The sequence below is a fragment of the Aethalodelphis obliquidens genome, unplaced genomic scaffold, assembly GCF_003676395.1.
Source record: "Aethalodelphis obliquidens isolate GAN/ISIS:26980383/991018 unplaced genomic scaffold, ASM367639v1 scaffold141, whole genome shotgun sequence".
In the NCBI taxonomy this organism is placed as follows: Eukaryota; Metazoa; Chordata; class Mammalia; order Artiodactyla; family Delphinidae; genus Aethalodelphis; species Aethalodelphis obliquidens.
The window spans coordinates 715,932-729,746 of NW_020838085.1; the positions used below are offsets into that span (position 1 = coordinate 715,932).

The 13,815-nt window shown below is 46.1% G+C and overlaps 2 pseudogenes; both read right to left on the reverse strand.

Moving 5' to 3' along the window:
- The window catches only part of LOC113616458 (ferritin heavy chain pseudogene), a 37,380-nt pseudogene extending 28,899 nt beyond the window's left edge, over positions 1–8,481 (reverse strand).
- Positions 8,482–9,048: 567 nt separating this feature from the next.
- LOC113616459 (ferritin heavy chain pseudogene) lies at positions 9,049–9,615 on the reverse strand (annotated as a pseudogene).
- Positions 9,616–13,815: the final 4,200 nt, after the last annotated feature.

The window sequence follows — 13,815 nt, forward strand, 5'->3', positions numbered from 1 at the left end:
AAGAGCCAAAGCAGTCTTCAGGGAAAAAAACGGAGCTGGAGGAATCAGACTCCCTGACTTCAGACTATACTACAAAGCTACAGTAATCAAGACAATATGGCACTGGCACAGAAACAGAAATATAGATCAGTGGAACAGGATAGAAAGCCCAGAGATAAACCCATGCACCTATGGTCAACTAATCTGTGACAAAGGAGGCAAGAATATAAAATGGAGGAAAGACAGCCTCTTCAATAAGTGGTGCTGGGAAAACTGGACAGCTACATGTAAAAGAATGAAATCAGAACACTCCCTAACACCATACACAAAAATAAAGTCCAAATGGATTAAAGACCTAAATGTAAGGCCAGACACTCTAAAACTCCTAGAGGAAAACATAGGCAGAACCGTCTATGATATAAATCACAGCAGGATCCTTTTTGACCCACCTCCTAGAGAAATGGAAATAAAAACAAAACTAAACAAATGGGACCTAATGAAACTTCAAAGCTTTTGCACAGCAAAAGAAACCAAAACAAGGCGAAAAGACAACCCTCATAATGGGAGAAAATATTTGCAAACGAAGCAACTGACAATGGGTTAATCTCTAAAGTATACAAGCAGCTCATGCAGCTCAGTATCAAAAAAACAACCCAATCCAAAAATGGGCAGAAGACCTAACTAGATATTTCTCCAAGGAAGATATCCAGATTGGCAACAAACACATGAAAGGATGCTCAACATCACTAATCATTAGAGAAATGCAAATCAAAACTACAACGAGGTATCACCTCACACGGGTCAGAATGGCCATCATCAAAAATCAACAATAATAATAGCTGGAGAGGGTGTGGAGAAAAGGGAACCCTCCTACTCTGTTGGTGGGAATGTAAATTGGTACAGCCACTATGGAGAACAGTATGGAGGTTCCTTAAAAAACTAAAAATAGAACTACCATATGACCGGCAATCCCACTACTGGGCATATACCCTGAGAAAACCATAATTCAGAAAGAGTCACGGGCTTCCCTGGTGGCACAGTGGTTGAGAGTCCGCCTGCCGATGCAGGGGACACGGGTTCGTGTCCCGGTCCAGAGGATCCCACATGCCGCAGAGCAGCTGGGCCCGTGAGCCATGGCTGCTGGGGCTGTGCGTCCGGAGCCTGTGCTCCGCAACAGGAGAGGCCACAACAGTGAGAGGCCTGTGTACCGCAAAAAAAAAAACAAAAGAGTCATGTACCACAATAGTCATTGCAGCTCTATTTACAATAGCCAGGACATGGAAGCAACCTAAGTGTCCATCGACAGATGAATGGATAAAGAAGATGTGGCACATGTATACAATGGAATATTACTCAGGCATAAAAAGAAATGAAATTGAGTTATTTGTAGTGAGGTGGTTGGACCTAGAGTCTGTCATACAGAGTGAAATAAGTCAGAAAGAGAAAAACAAATACTGTATGCTAACACATATATATGGAATCTTAAAAAGAAAAACGGTTCTGAAGAACCTAGGGGCAGGAGAGCAATAAAGACGCAGATGTAGAGAATGGACTTGAGGACACGGGGAGGGGGAAGGGCAAGCTGGGACGAAGTGAGAGAGTGGCATGGACATATATACACTACCAAATGTAAAATAGGTAGCTAGTGGGAAGCAGCCGCATAGCACAGAGAGATCACCTTGGTGCTTTGTGTCCACCTAGAGGGGTAGGATAGGGAGGATGGGAGGGAGGGAGACGCAAGAGGGAAGAGATATGGGGATATATGTATATGTATAACTGATTCACTTTGTTATAAAGGAGAAACTAACACACCACTGTAAAGCAATTATACTCCAATAAAGATGTTAAAAAAGAAAAAAAGAGGGAGGGGATATGGGGATATATGTATACGTATAGCTGGTTCACTTTGTTATGCAGCGGCAATTAACACAACAACGTAAAGCAATTATAATCCAATACAGATGTTAAAAAAAAGAAAAAAGAAAACAAGGCTCTGCTCCATATGATGCTTCCCATTTTCTGAGCAAAGTTCTAGGGCTTCCCCATCGGCTACCAGACATCCTTCTAAAATGCCTTTTCTGTTTTGATTAGCCAGGGTCCCATTTTGTGGTTTGCCACCAAGAACCCTGACAAGTACAGAGATTATGGAAATTGTTAGATCATAGATGATTAGAGCCTGAAAAAGATGGGGGTGTCAGGTAAGAGAAGAGCTAATGGAGAGGAAAGAGATGTTCAGACTGAGTAAGACCAGAAGTCTAGGGTCGACTCTGAAATGTTTTACTTGTGACACTCCCAGAAGGTGTGTCAAATCTAGGGGGAGTTTAGTGAAGGGGCAGTGAATTCATCTGGGGACTTGGGGAATCTGAGTTTTCTGGCGACATCCAGAAGGAGATGTTTCACAGATGGCTGTGCAAGTGTCATAGTCAAGGGAAGCGTCTGGGAGTGGGGGCAGAGAGAGAGAGAGAGAGAGAGAGAGAGAGAGAGAGAAAGATTGGCCCATGGATGTGGCTGAATTGGAGGGGAAATATATATTGAACAAGGGTTGAAGAGGCCAACAGCAGAATGCAGGAGGATGGTTCGCTTTATATAGTTCTCTATAGATAAACCTTAGGTAAACCACGAAAGGACAAGGAAGGTAAGAAAAGAAGGACACTGTTAAGAACTGCGGAATGATCAAGCAGAGCAAGTGCTGAAAAGGACTTTTGTGATGTGAATTAGTAAGCCAGTGATTACTTTTGAGAGAGGAGTTTTGGGAGAGCTCCTTAAAGGGGAAAACTCTCTCCCTCCTCCTGTGTCACGTAAATCCACTGCCTCTCCCCTGTCTCCTCTGGGTCTTCTCTCATTAACTGTATCCCAGTCCACTCCTGAATTTGTAACCTTTCCCACTCTGTTGGCTCCTCTGCAGTAAATGAACATAGCTAAAATACCCTTTCCACTCTTCTCCACTTGTAGAACTCCAGTTTCTCTCTGAAGACTCCGTGTTACCTCCACAGCGGATGTTGCCTTCGACCCAGGTAAGATCCAGACTCTACCCTTTCCTTTCCTGCACTCACACGGCACCTTGTAAGCCTCCTCTTTTAGCTCTTACTCAGATAGATTGGTGGTATCTCTCTGTGTGTGCATCTTTTCCACCACGCTTGTGAGCAGGAACTGTGCCCTAGTCATATTATATTCCTAGTGCCAAGCATAGCGCAGAAAACTTCCAAGAATCCAGGATAATTTGTTGAAAGAAGTTGTCTAAAAATTCTTGGCTATTTTAATTGGGCCATTTGGCTAAAAATGTCAAAAGCTGCATGAATGCTCCCTCCTAGAATGTTTTCTTTTAGGTTTGTTTCTTGAATTACGGTTCTAAAACATATTTTAAGGTGGAACTTTTACTTCTCCATCAACTTTATAGAAGAATTAAACTTTGGGGAGAAAAAACAATCATGCCCAGGGAATTAGCGCACAGAAAAAAAAAAGAGAATAAATCTCCTCGTTGCATGTGGCATAGTTAATATCAGATATAACATGTTGTAAACCAAAAGTAATGTTACCAAAAAATTAACGTTAAAATACAGATGAAAGGGAAGGAGTCTATTCCTCCTCAGGCAAGGCAGTCGCTTTGCATATTAATGAACCTTAAATGCCTCACAGTAAGAAAAATGATTGGAATGGATTGCAGTAACTTAAAAAATGAGTACACTTTAAACAGCTTCTGTGACGAATATGTGATTATGGAGAATCAAAATGGCTAGTCCCACTCTGATGCTCCCAGAAGAGAGATGACTGCTGGCCCTTAATTAACAAAGCCACATGTGGAGCCCAGGAAACTGAAGACACAAAGAAAGTTGACAGGTTGACGTGCTGAAATTCGCAAAGATGTCAGTCTGGAAGGTGACAACTACAATTCTGGGGAGTGTGAGGGTTAGGGATGTGTATAAAATATTATAAACATCCAAGCCATTCTAGAATATTCATTGAAAGCGACCCCAAAATGGAAGGAAACGGGAAAAGACAAAGAGCTGCATAAAGACAGGTGAAAAGTTTAAAATATTTGATGGCTTGAGATGACTTCAGGGCTTGCGGCAAATTACTGTAAAACATGGCTTGGCAAAGATTTCCTGTGACGTGTTAGGCTTTGCAGGCCACACGGTCTTTGTCGCAATGGCTGACTCTGCAGTTGTAGTGCTAGTGCGTACGTAGCCACAGACAATGGGTAATTGATTGGGTGCGGCAGTGTTCCAGTAAAACTTTGTTTATCAAAACCCTTGGGGGCCAGATGTGGCTTGCAGTCTGTAGTTTGCCAAGCCGTACTCTAAAAACACCAGTCTGTGGCAAAACAGCACATTGCGCAAAAGCCGGTATGTAAATATGTGTGTGTGATCGATAGTTGTTGGTTCAGTCAGTGTTGTTCGGGGTTTTATCGTGCTTGGTGTGTTTTTGTTGTGCTTGGTCCCGTACTTACATGAGGGTATGGCTGAGTGAGTTGGTTAAATCGAGGCATCAGTGTTATTTTCCAGCGTCCCAGGCGATTCCAAGGTGCAGCCACGTGTAACAAATAGGATGCTGAAGAACGCTGCGCAAAATTCAATGTGCATATTATTCGTCACCTGGGGTCTTGTTAAAATGCAGATTCTGATTCGGGAGGTCTGTGGTAGAGCTTGGGATTGTGCATTTCTAACAAGCTGTCAGATGACACTGACCTGCCGGTCCAGGGACCACATTTTGAGTAGCAAGGTGTGCTTGCACTGGCTTTCAATACCTGGGATGTCGTGGTCCTGCCCCTGAGACTGATGTAATTGGTCCTGGAGGTGGCCTGGGCATTGAGAGCTCTAAAAACTCCCAGGTGGCTCTAAGGTGCAGCAAAGCTTGAGAACGTCTTTGCTAAATCAAGTGCGTGGTGACATACATTTTCGTTATTATGTTATCAGTAGACCTGTTGCCCGTTCTCCCCTTCCAGTCCACCCATTCCTCTCCTTTGCAGGTCCCAACATCCAGAAGATGGGTGGGATCAGGATTAGCTTTTCATCCTTTCAGTCTTTCCCACCTCTGAGGAGTGGACTGTAGTTCAGGATGGAAAGAGGAGGGAGGCTCAGGCAACCTGGGTCTGGGAAGAATAAGCAAAACAGTTGTTCTAGGGGTCGACTTAAAGGGGAGGCTGATTGAGACAAATGGGGAATTACCACAGAGGGTTGTCACAGCAAAACTCACCTCCAGGCTTGGGCCTGAGTTTGGGGCACTGAAAACAGCAATCTGCCCTCCCTGAAGCCTGGCAGCAACTGGCAGCCAAGCAGCTAGGAAGGATTTCTCCTTCTTGATATGCAGAGTGACACAGTTGGTCGAGATGCAAGAGAGCCCCCTAGTGGCCAAGTATAAATGTGAAATCCTTTCATCAACAAATCATAAACACCACAAATGAACTTAGAAGTAAGTGAATGATAATGATGGTAATGATGATAAATGGTGGCTTACAAATATATGTACTATATGTGCCAGGCACTGTTGTAAGTATTTAGAAAATATTAACTCATTTAATCTCAGCAACCCAATGGGGTTGATGCTTTTTAAAAATTTTAGTTGATTTACAATATGTTTCTGGTGTACAGCAGGGTGATTCAGTTATACATATATATCCGTTTTTCTTATTGTTTATTCCAAGATATGGGATATAGTTCCCTGTGCTATACAGGAGGACGTTGTTGTTTATCTGTATTGTATAGAGTAGCTTGAATCTGCTAATCCCAAACTCCTAATTTATACTGCCTCCCCCCTTCACCTTTGGTAACCATAAGTTTGTTTTCTATGTCTGTGAGTCTGTTTTTGTTTTGTAAATAAGTTCACTTGTATCATACTTTAGGTTCCATATATAAGTGATATCATATGACATTTGTCTTTCTCTGTCTGACTTAACTTCACTTAGTATGATAATCTCTAGGTCCATCCGTGTTGCTGCAAATGGCATTATTTCATTCTTTTTTATGGGTGAGTAATAGTCCATTGTATACATATATACCACATCTTCTTGATCCACTCATCTGTTGATGGCCACTTAGGTTGCTTCCATGTCTTGGCTGTTGGAAATAGTGCTGCTATGAACACTGGGGTGCATGTATCTTTACAAACTATAGTTTTGTACAGATATATGCCCAGGAGTGGGATTGCTGGATCATGCTGTAGCTCTATTTTTCGTTTTTTAAGAAACCTCCAGACTGTTCTCCACAGTGGCTGCATCAATGTACATTCCCACCAACAGTGTAGGAGTGTTCCCTTTTCTCCACACCCTCTTCAGCCTTTGTTCTTTGTAGATTGTCTGATGATGCCCATTCTAACTGGTGGGAGGTGAGACCTCATTGTCCTTTTGATTTGCATTTCTCTAAGAATTAGTGATGTTGAGCATCTTTTCATGTGCTTCTTGGCCATCTGTATGTCTTCTTTGGAGAAATGTCTTCTGCCCATTTTTTGATAGGGTTGTTTGTTGTTTTTGTTACTGACTTGTATGAGCTGTTTGTATATTTTGAATATTAAGCCCTTGTCAGTCGCATCATTTGCAAATATTTTCTCCAATGGGGTTGACACTTTTATTATCCCTGTTTTACATATGAGGAAACTGAGGCGCAGAGAAGTGAAATAACATGCCTAAGTTCCCCCAATTTCGTAAGTGGCTAAACTGGGATTTGATCGAGTCACCCTGTGGTGAAGGATCCAAGACACCGAACTGCTTCTCCAAAACAGGAGAGTAAGAAGGATCTTCAGTCAGTTTATAGCTGTAAACACTGATGTACAGCTGCTCAGCCTGTGCTTCCTCATATCTAGAGGAGAACAGTTTATATATATATATATGTATACATATATATGTGTATATATATATATATGTATGTATGTATTGAGACTGTATCAGAGAGAGAGCAGGGACCTCAAAGCAGACAGAGAAAGAGTGAAAAAAACAAGTTTGACTAAAAAGAGTAAAGGGGGAAATACCATTCAACACCATTTTCTGGAAACTAAACTCAAAGGACCATAATCCTCATTTTTAAGAAAGTATTGAAGCAGAGTTATAGGGAAATGTAGAAAGAAATTACTCCTTAGCTACACTTGTTCATATTTCAGTAAATGTTAAAAGCAATCTAGTTAACTCTAAAATGACTCAAGCTACTCATGTGTCTTTGAATATAGGATACAAACTCTGAAAATTTCTAACTCTGACCTTTGTAAACTATACACGACACAGAAGAAATTATATGTTTTGAGTATTTTTTCTCAGACCTAGACAACCTTAGGGTTTACATGGGAACAGATTTCATCTGCTGAAATAGAGAATGGACTGAGAGAGGGGAAGAGGTGTAAAAGGGGAACGGAAAAAAACCCAAAAACCAAACATAGAAAAGCAGGTCTGTCGTTTCCTTGGGAAATCCTTTTACTGGGAAATAATTGTCTTTCTACCTATAGTCAAGAAGACAAGGTAATAGGCTAACGCCTCTCCACGTCTAGAAAGGAGAAACCAGAGACCACGCTGAGATTAAGAACAGGCTGATTTTGAGATAATCTCTGAGCAGACACAGGTGGCCACAGTCTGGAATGAGGCAATGGTCCAAGCGGGACCAGCAGCTCTCTAGGTGTTCCAGTGTCTCATCCCATCCTCTGAGTGCTGGCTGCTCTGGGTTTGGGGCCGCCTGTGCCATCATCTCTCTACTTCCTTTCTGGTGAGCTTCTATCTACTCCGTGACCTCAACCCATCTATGTATATATAGGCTAATATGTCCCATATGTATTTTTCCAAACCTGACATCCCCCCTGAGCTCCAGATTCATTTTTCTGGCTGCCTGCATGACAGTTCCACTTGGGTATCTAATAGGCACCTCAGATTTTACATGACATGCCTTCCCAGCTCCTCGAGTCCCCCTGCAAATACGCCCAGCTTAATAAATAGCACGACCAGCAGCCAGGGTGTTCAGATCCAAACTTGAGCCTGGATTATTTTTGTCCTTTCCCATTCCTCACCTCTGGTCCATAAAGCAGATCCTGTAGACTCATCCAGTTCATCTGCAATTTGTCTGCATCTCTTCATTTCCTCTACCAACACGCAGTTCAAGCCACCATTGTCTCTCTGGGCCTGCTACAGTGAACTCTTAACTGGCCTTTCAGCTTCAACTCTCCTCATCCTCTACATTCTTCACAGCAGCCAGAGTCAGAGTAACGTGGCTTAACATTCAGAGAGCTTTATTCTACTTGATATTCAATATCACAAATTGACCTTCAGCTGGGACCTTATATTTTTCAGTCCTTCTTTGAGGTAATTTGGGGTTTGGGGTACCATGTTACCTTAATGGAAGAAAGAGTACAGTAAAAAAAACCTACATTTGCATGCGTTGTAAGGGCAATATGCATGTCCAGCATGGTGACGAGGGAGTCACCCCTGTGTTTGTGTGCAGGCCAGCCTGAGGCTCAGTTACCATTATCACTGTTGCTCAGGGTGAGCTTGTCAAAGAGGGACCCTGCCAAGCTGGCTTCTGGGGTCTCCATCTTGCTTCCCAGAATCAACAGACACTAACATTTACGTATTTTAGTAAACTCGAAGCTTTCAGGTAAAGTTTTAAGGACCCTTTATTTTAATCCCTGTCCCACCCCATTCCCTTCATTCTTCCTCCAGAAGCCACACTACTGTGATTTTTATACCGCGTTTTTATACTCCTGCTATTCGCAGGCACCCGCATTCAGCAGCGCCTCACCTCACCACCCCCCATATACCCACATTGTTTATAAGGGGAAGATGGATTTTGCACTTTCTGGCGCCCCATGGAATGCCTTCTCCCTCCCTCTGTGGAGATCCTGAGCGGCATGTGGGTGGGGCATGGGTGGGTGGAGAGCCTCCTGGATACCTGTTTTAAAAAGTGAGCGATTTGCACACAGGAACCAAGGAGAGACCTTTATTTCTTTAGGACCCAAATAAGTTTATTGGAAGAAGTGGCAAAGCTGGAAGAAAAAAACTTAAGTGAACTTCTTCTGCAATGGCACTATTGCCGTGTGCATGGCAGGCACGGTGACCAGCGCTCTGGTCACCCCGTGGCTCTGGGGAAGTCCAGTCCACGCTCAGTTCTTGTCACTGTCGCCCAGGGTGAGCTTGTCAAAGAGGGACCCTGCCAGGTCGACGTCCGGGGCCCCCATCATGCTCAGGGTGGTGACATGACCCTCCAGCTCGCTGATGAACGCCACCTGCTGGCTGAGGTAGTGACCTGCCAGGAAGCGGTGCAGGTTGGGGTCCCTCTTGTCGATGGCCAGCTGGTGCAGGTGGCGCAGGCTGCGATTCACGAACTTCTCCAGGAACAAGGTGCACTTCATGGCCTTGAGGCCGCTCTTCCACTCGATACTGACTGGTCTCCTGATGTCTTGGAAGTGGATGCGGCTCCCGCGCTGGTTCTGCAGGCGCATCAGGCGCCGGGCCCATCCGCTGTGCTGGAGGGAGCGGCGCACGAAGAACCAGCTGAAGTGCTTCAAGGCCACGTCGTCGCGGTCGAGGTAAACGGCCGTGGTCAGGCACATTAAGGAGGCGTGGAACTCCAGGTTGAAATGGCTGTTGATGGCGGCCTCGCAGTCGGGGTGGTAGCTCTGGCGCACCTGCGAGGGCGGCGCGGGCAGCGTGGCGGACGGCAAGGGCATCGTGGCGGGCGTGAAGGCCAAGGTGAAGGTGAAGCCGCGGGGCCTGCGGTAGCTGCCTCGGAGCGAAGAGCGCGGCCGCTCTGGGGTGGACCGGAAATGGCGTTCGTTATGGGAGTCAGGCGGTGGGCTCGCGGTCCTGTTACCGGAAGAGGTCGCGTGGCGTTGGCTGGGCAGGAACGCTGCACTCACGTTCCATCACAGCCTGGGTGAGGCAGGGTGACTTTGACCTGCGCACCTGGTATCTATTACGTTTTTAACGTTGCAAAAATATTTCGGTTTCCAAGGGCTTTCTCTTGTTCTCCAGTTGCGCCCTCTTATAGCACGCTGTTCTCATTTTATAAACCCATTGTCTTCCTTAAAATTCTGAGAATATGAATTTGTAAGTTTTGGTAATGTTCTCTTCCGTTTCCTGTATTATAGTTGTTTTCTTCTCCAGAAATAGTTCTGTTTGTTCATCATGATCTTCTCTTTCACTTTCCTCAAGTATCTGGCAACCATTTGTCCATTCGTATTTGGGAGTAAAGGAGTCATGTGATCAGCCAAGGTAACTGGCATGGATCTGATCTACAGTTGGGACGCCCATTTCACTAACAGTCTTCTGCTGTGAATGGAGGGGCTCAGTGTGTCAGTTAGGGAGTCTTTTCTATTTGGGGTACATGGTGTGGAGCTTGTAGGTAAGATAGGGACCATCCCAAGTGCCCAAAGCTTGGCATTTTCTGACATTAGAAGACTTTCGTGTATCTCTTCTGTAATAGATCGTGTCGTTCTCTTTTGTTTCTTCCTCTTCTGCTGAGCGGGTCTGCGGTTATCTCAAACCTGCTGTCATATAGGTTCCCTTCCTGAGCCTTTGAATGACACAAGGAGACTATCACCCCATCGCCTGCAGCACCACTGTGCACTGGATCTTGGTAAGAACAAAAAATAAAAATGTACTGTCTTAGGCCAGCAAGACTTGGGATATTTGTGACAGCAGTGAGCCTACCCTGACTAGTTACCCAAAGGAAGTTCTGGCTGACTACGGGTTATAAGCCATTGTAAGCTTATAGCATTTCCTCTTGGTGGAAATGCAGATGCAAAAGTTAAACAGTCTAGATAGAGCCGAATCATCTTGCTCTTCTTTCTTTTGCTAAATTCATCAATAATATGTATCAGTCCTGCTCCCTTTTTCCCTCATGGAGAGTGGAATGAAAAATCCCTCAAAGACCCATGAAGCACAAGGAGTAAGTGTTTCCGTTTCCCTCAGTGCTGGGGAAGAAACCCAGGCTGGGCCTCAGGTGGCCGGCCTCAAGCCGACAACAGGAGGCGTAAGAGGTGGGACTGGCTGACCCCTGAACCAGTCAGCTGTGGTGAGGGAGATGTGGGTCACGTAGGAACGGGGGGCGCCCCCGGAACCACATAACCGGAGGATGTGTTTGTGTGGGGCAGCTCCCCCGAAGAGGAGGATACTGGTCCAGAGCTGGCAGCGGAGCTAGGGAGATGGTCCAGGGATTGTACCAGTTAGCCTTCCCGATTGGAGTGTGAGGGCTGGAGGCTGGAGGGAGTCCCAGACCTGTGTGTGTCCTCTCCACCACACAGCACGCCGGGCGCTGAGCACCTCATTCCCTGAGCAGTTGTTCGCCTTTGGAAAAGAGTAGAGAGAGAGAAAGGAGCAACAACAGTGGGCTCAGAAAGGCCTGGAACAACGAGTTCGAGCCATCTGTGGGGGTGGAAAATGGCTTCAGCTCCCAAACGCAGCCTCGGGAGGCCCTGGGGCAGCGCTGTCCACGAAGGGCAGGGTTCGGGAGCCTGGCCGCAGTGAGCACCGGCTAACCAAGGGGACCAGGGCGCCATTCCCAGGGAAAGATTTGATGAGTCCTCACCAGACCCGGTGATTCCCTGCCTTCTCACTAATCCTCGCGATTCTGTGAGGGAGGATTGTTTTTATCATCTCCCACACGAGGAAACTGAAGTCTGCGATATAAACTTCTTGAGCAAGATGATGTGGAACCTGGAGTAAAGTCAGATCTGACTCTCAGCTACACCCCTGGTGACCTCAGTCAATAAAATGGGGTATACACAGGACACTGTCGTGTGGTTTCTTGAGGCCTCTCCCAGGTTTCCATAATGAGAGAACAAAGAGGTGCAGACAAACAGCTGTTCTGCTTCTGTAGCAGCTCAGTTACCCGCCTGCCCCCCTTCTCGGCACAGTCCTAACCTTCAGCAAGGCCAGGTTTCCCGTACGCGGCCATACAGGACAGTCTCTTCTTGCTCAGCTTCTACTAGGAAAGAAGTTTAAGTAAATTTTTGAAAATTTGTGGAGGACCACAGTTTGAGATGGAACAGAACTTTTCCTCAGCAGGCCGCCAAGCCCCTGACCATGGCTGGACGAGGGCGTTGAAGTTGGGCATCACTCCTGTCATGTGCCTCCTGGCCAACGCCTCCAGCGGGGTTGTTCTTGATTTACATTCTGCTGGTCTAATTGATAGGTGACATCTCCTCTGAAGTTTGTGATCTCTCATCCTCTTTCAATGGGGGTAATCAATATTTCATCCTAGGGTTAGAACAGAGACTTGGCCTGCCTGTCCACGTAGACTACAATCAGTTTTCTAGAGAATTATTTAGCACCTCTCTCCCAAACTCCTGTCCCTTGGTCGATTCTCCAAATAACCATTGACACGTGTGTATGCTTCTTCCCAACCAGACTGTACTTGGTGAGGTCTTGTGAAGATCACCACCCGTCTCCCTCTCTCCACAGTTTGATGCACGTAAATCCCCCCAAATTGCTTACTGGTTCTGTGTACCTGTTTGGTGTAAGTAAACCACACTTCTCAAATGTGGACGGTAAATCTTCACACCTGAGTTTTTAATCTGGGGGGAGGGGTGGGGCTGATATGTTTGAAAACCACCCATGTTCTGCACTTAGTGGCCAGCAATGGACTCAGACCCATTTCTTGGAGAAACGAGCGCAAAGAGCGATGTGGAAAATCCCCGGTCCTCAGTGCTTTCCTGACCGTTACTTTATGATTGAGCACGTGTTGTTCAAAAATCCAGTACCTCAGTTGTACTTCTTCATGCAGAAGGAGTTCAAATGATTCCTCTGTCACGTGTGGCCAGAGACTGTGACTCTCTTGTGGAGAGTTGTAGTCTAGCTGTGGTCCTGTGGTTACTGACTGCTATCAGAGGATCCATTTGACCCAAGGAGGGGTGAGGAAGAACCCCTCCAGGAGGAAGGTAAACAACAGAAGTCTTGGGGGTGGGCTCAGCCTCTCAGTAGTGATGCTATTGTCCAGAAATGCCTGGGGCACTCACCTGGGCCATACTGCTTGAGGCAGCCCTCACAGACATTTCCCCTTTGGGAGCCAGTATTGTGATTAGACCCGCCCTCCCCCCCACCCTCCACCCCCCACCCCCGCCACCTTGCGGTTCTTATTATGATTGCAAGACACACTTCAGTAACAGCCATCAGAGAACTTTGAAGAAAAAACATGGTTTATTACTCACAGGTCCTGGAGGACACATGGCATGCGTGGAGGCACACAGCGAGGTCATGGGTAGAAAGAGTACGTGTGCAGGCCTGGGCTTCTTTGACTGGGGTCTAGCACGGGATGCCTAGGGGTTCACAGGTTCAGTCTTTATTGGTGAATTTAAAACATGAGCGGGAATTACAATGCCAGAAGGGAAAAACAAGTGGTCAGGTGGTCAGTTCCCTAAGTCGACCAGAGATCTCCGAAACAAAGGAGGCTTCTGGGGCGGGGCCGCCTGGCTCTTCCTCTAGTCCTGTAGCTGGCAGTGTGTTTATTCAAGATAGCTGTCTCTGATGTGGGTGCCTAGGCAATCCGAAGCTTAAGGTCAGGCACTTGCATTACAATAAAAAAAAATTAAAAAAAATACTAACTCAGCTGCTTACAGTAGAATCCCCCCTGTGATGCTGAAGCATCTGAGTTAGTGGTGAGGACGTTAACACCCTTCAGCCACTTGTAGGCGGGGAGCTGTCTGGTTTGGAGCGCACATTGTGGCCTGCTTCCGTGGGGAAATATGATACAGCGCTGTCCTGCTGTCGGCGGGGGACAAACTCACAGTCTGGCGAGCCTCTTGGTATAGGGTAGGGTCAGCCAGCAAGGACCTAGCAAGTTCTGCAAAATCATATCATAGTAGGTCATCCCCCGATGCCACCGGGGCACTGCGTTTACTCCACTGTTTCTGGAAAGTCTTAGTCTCCAT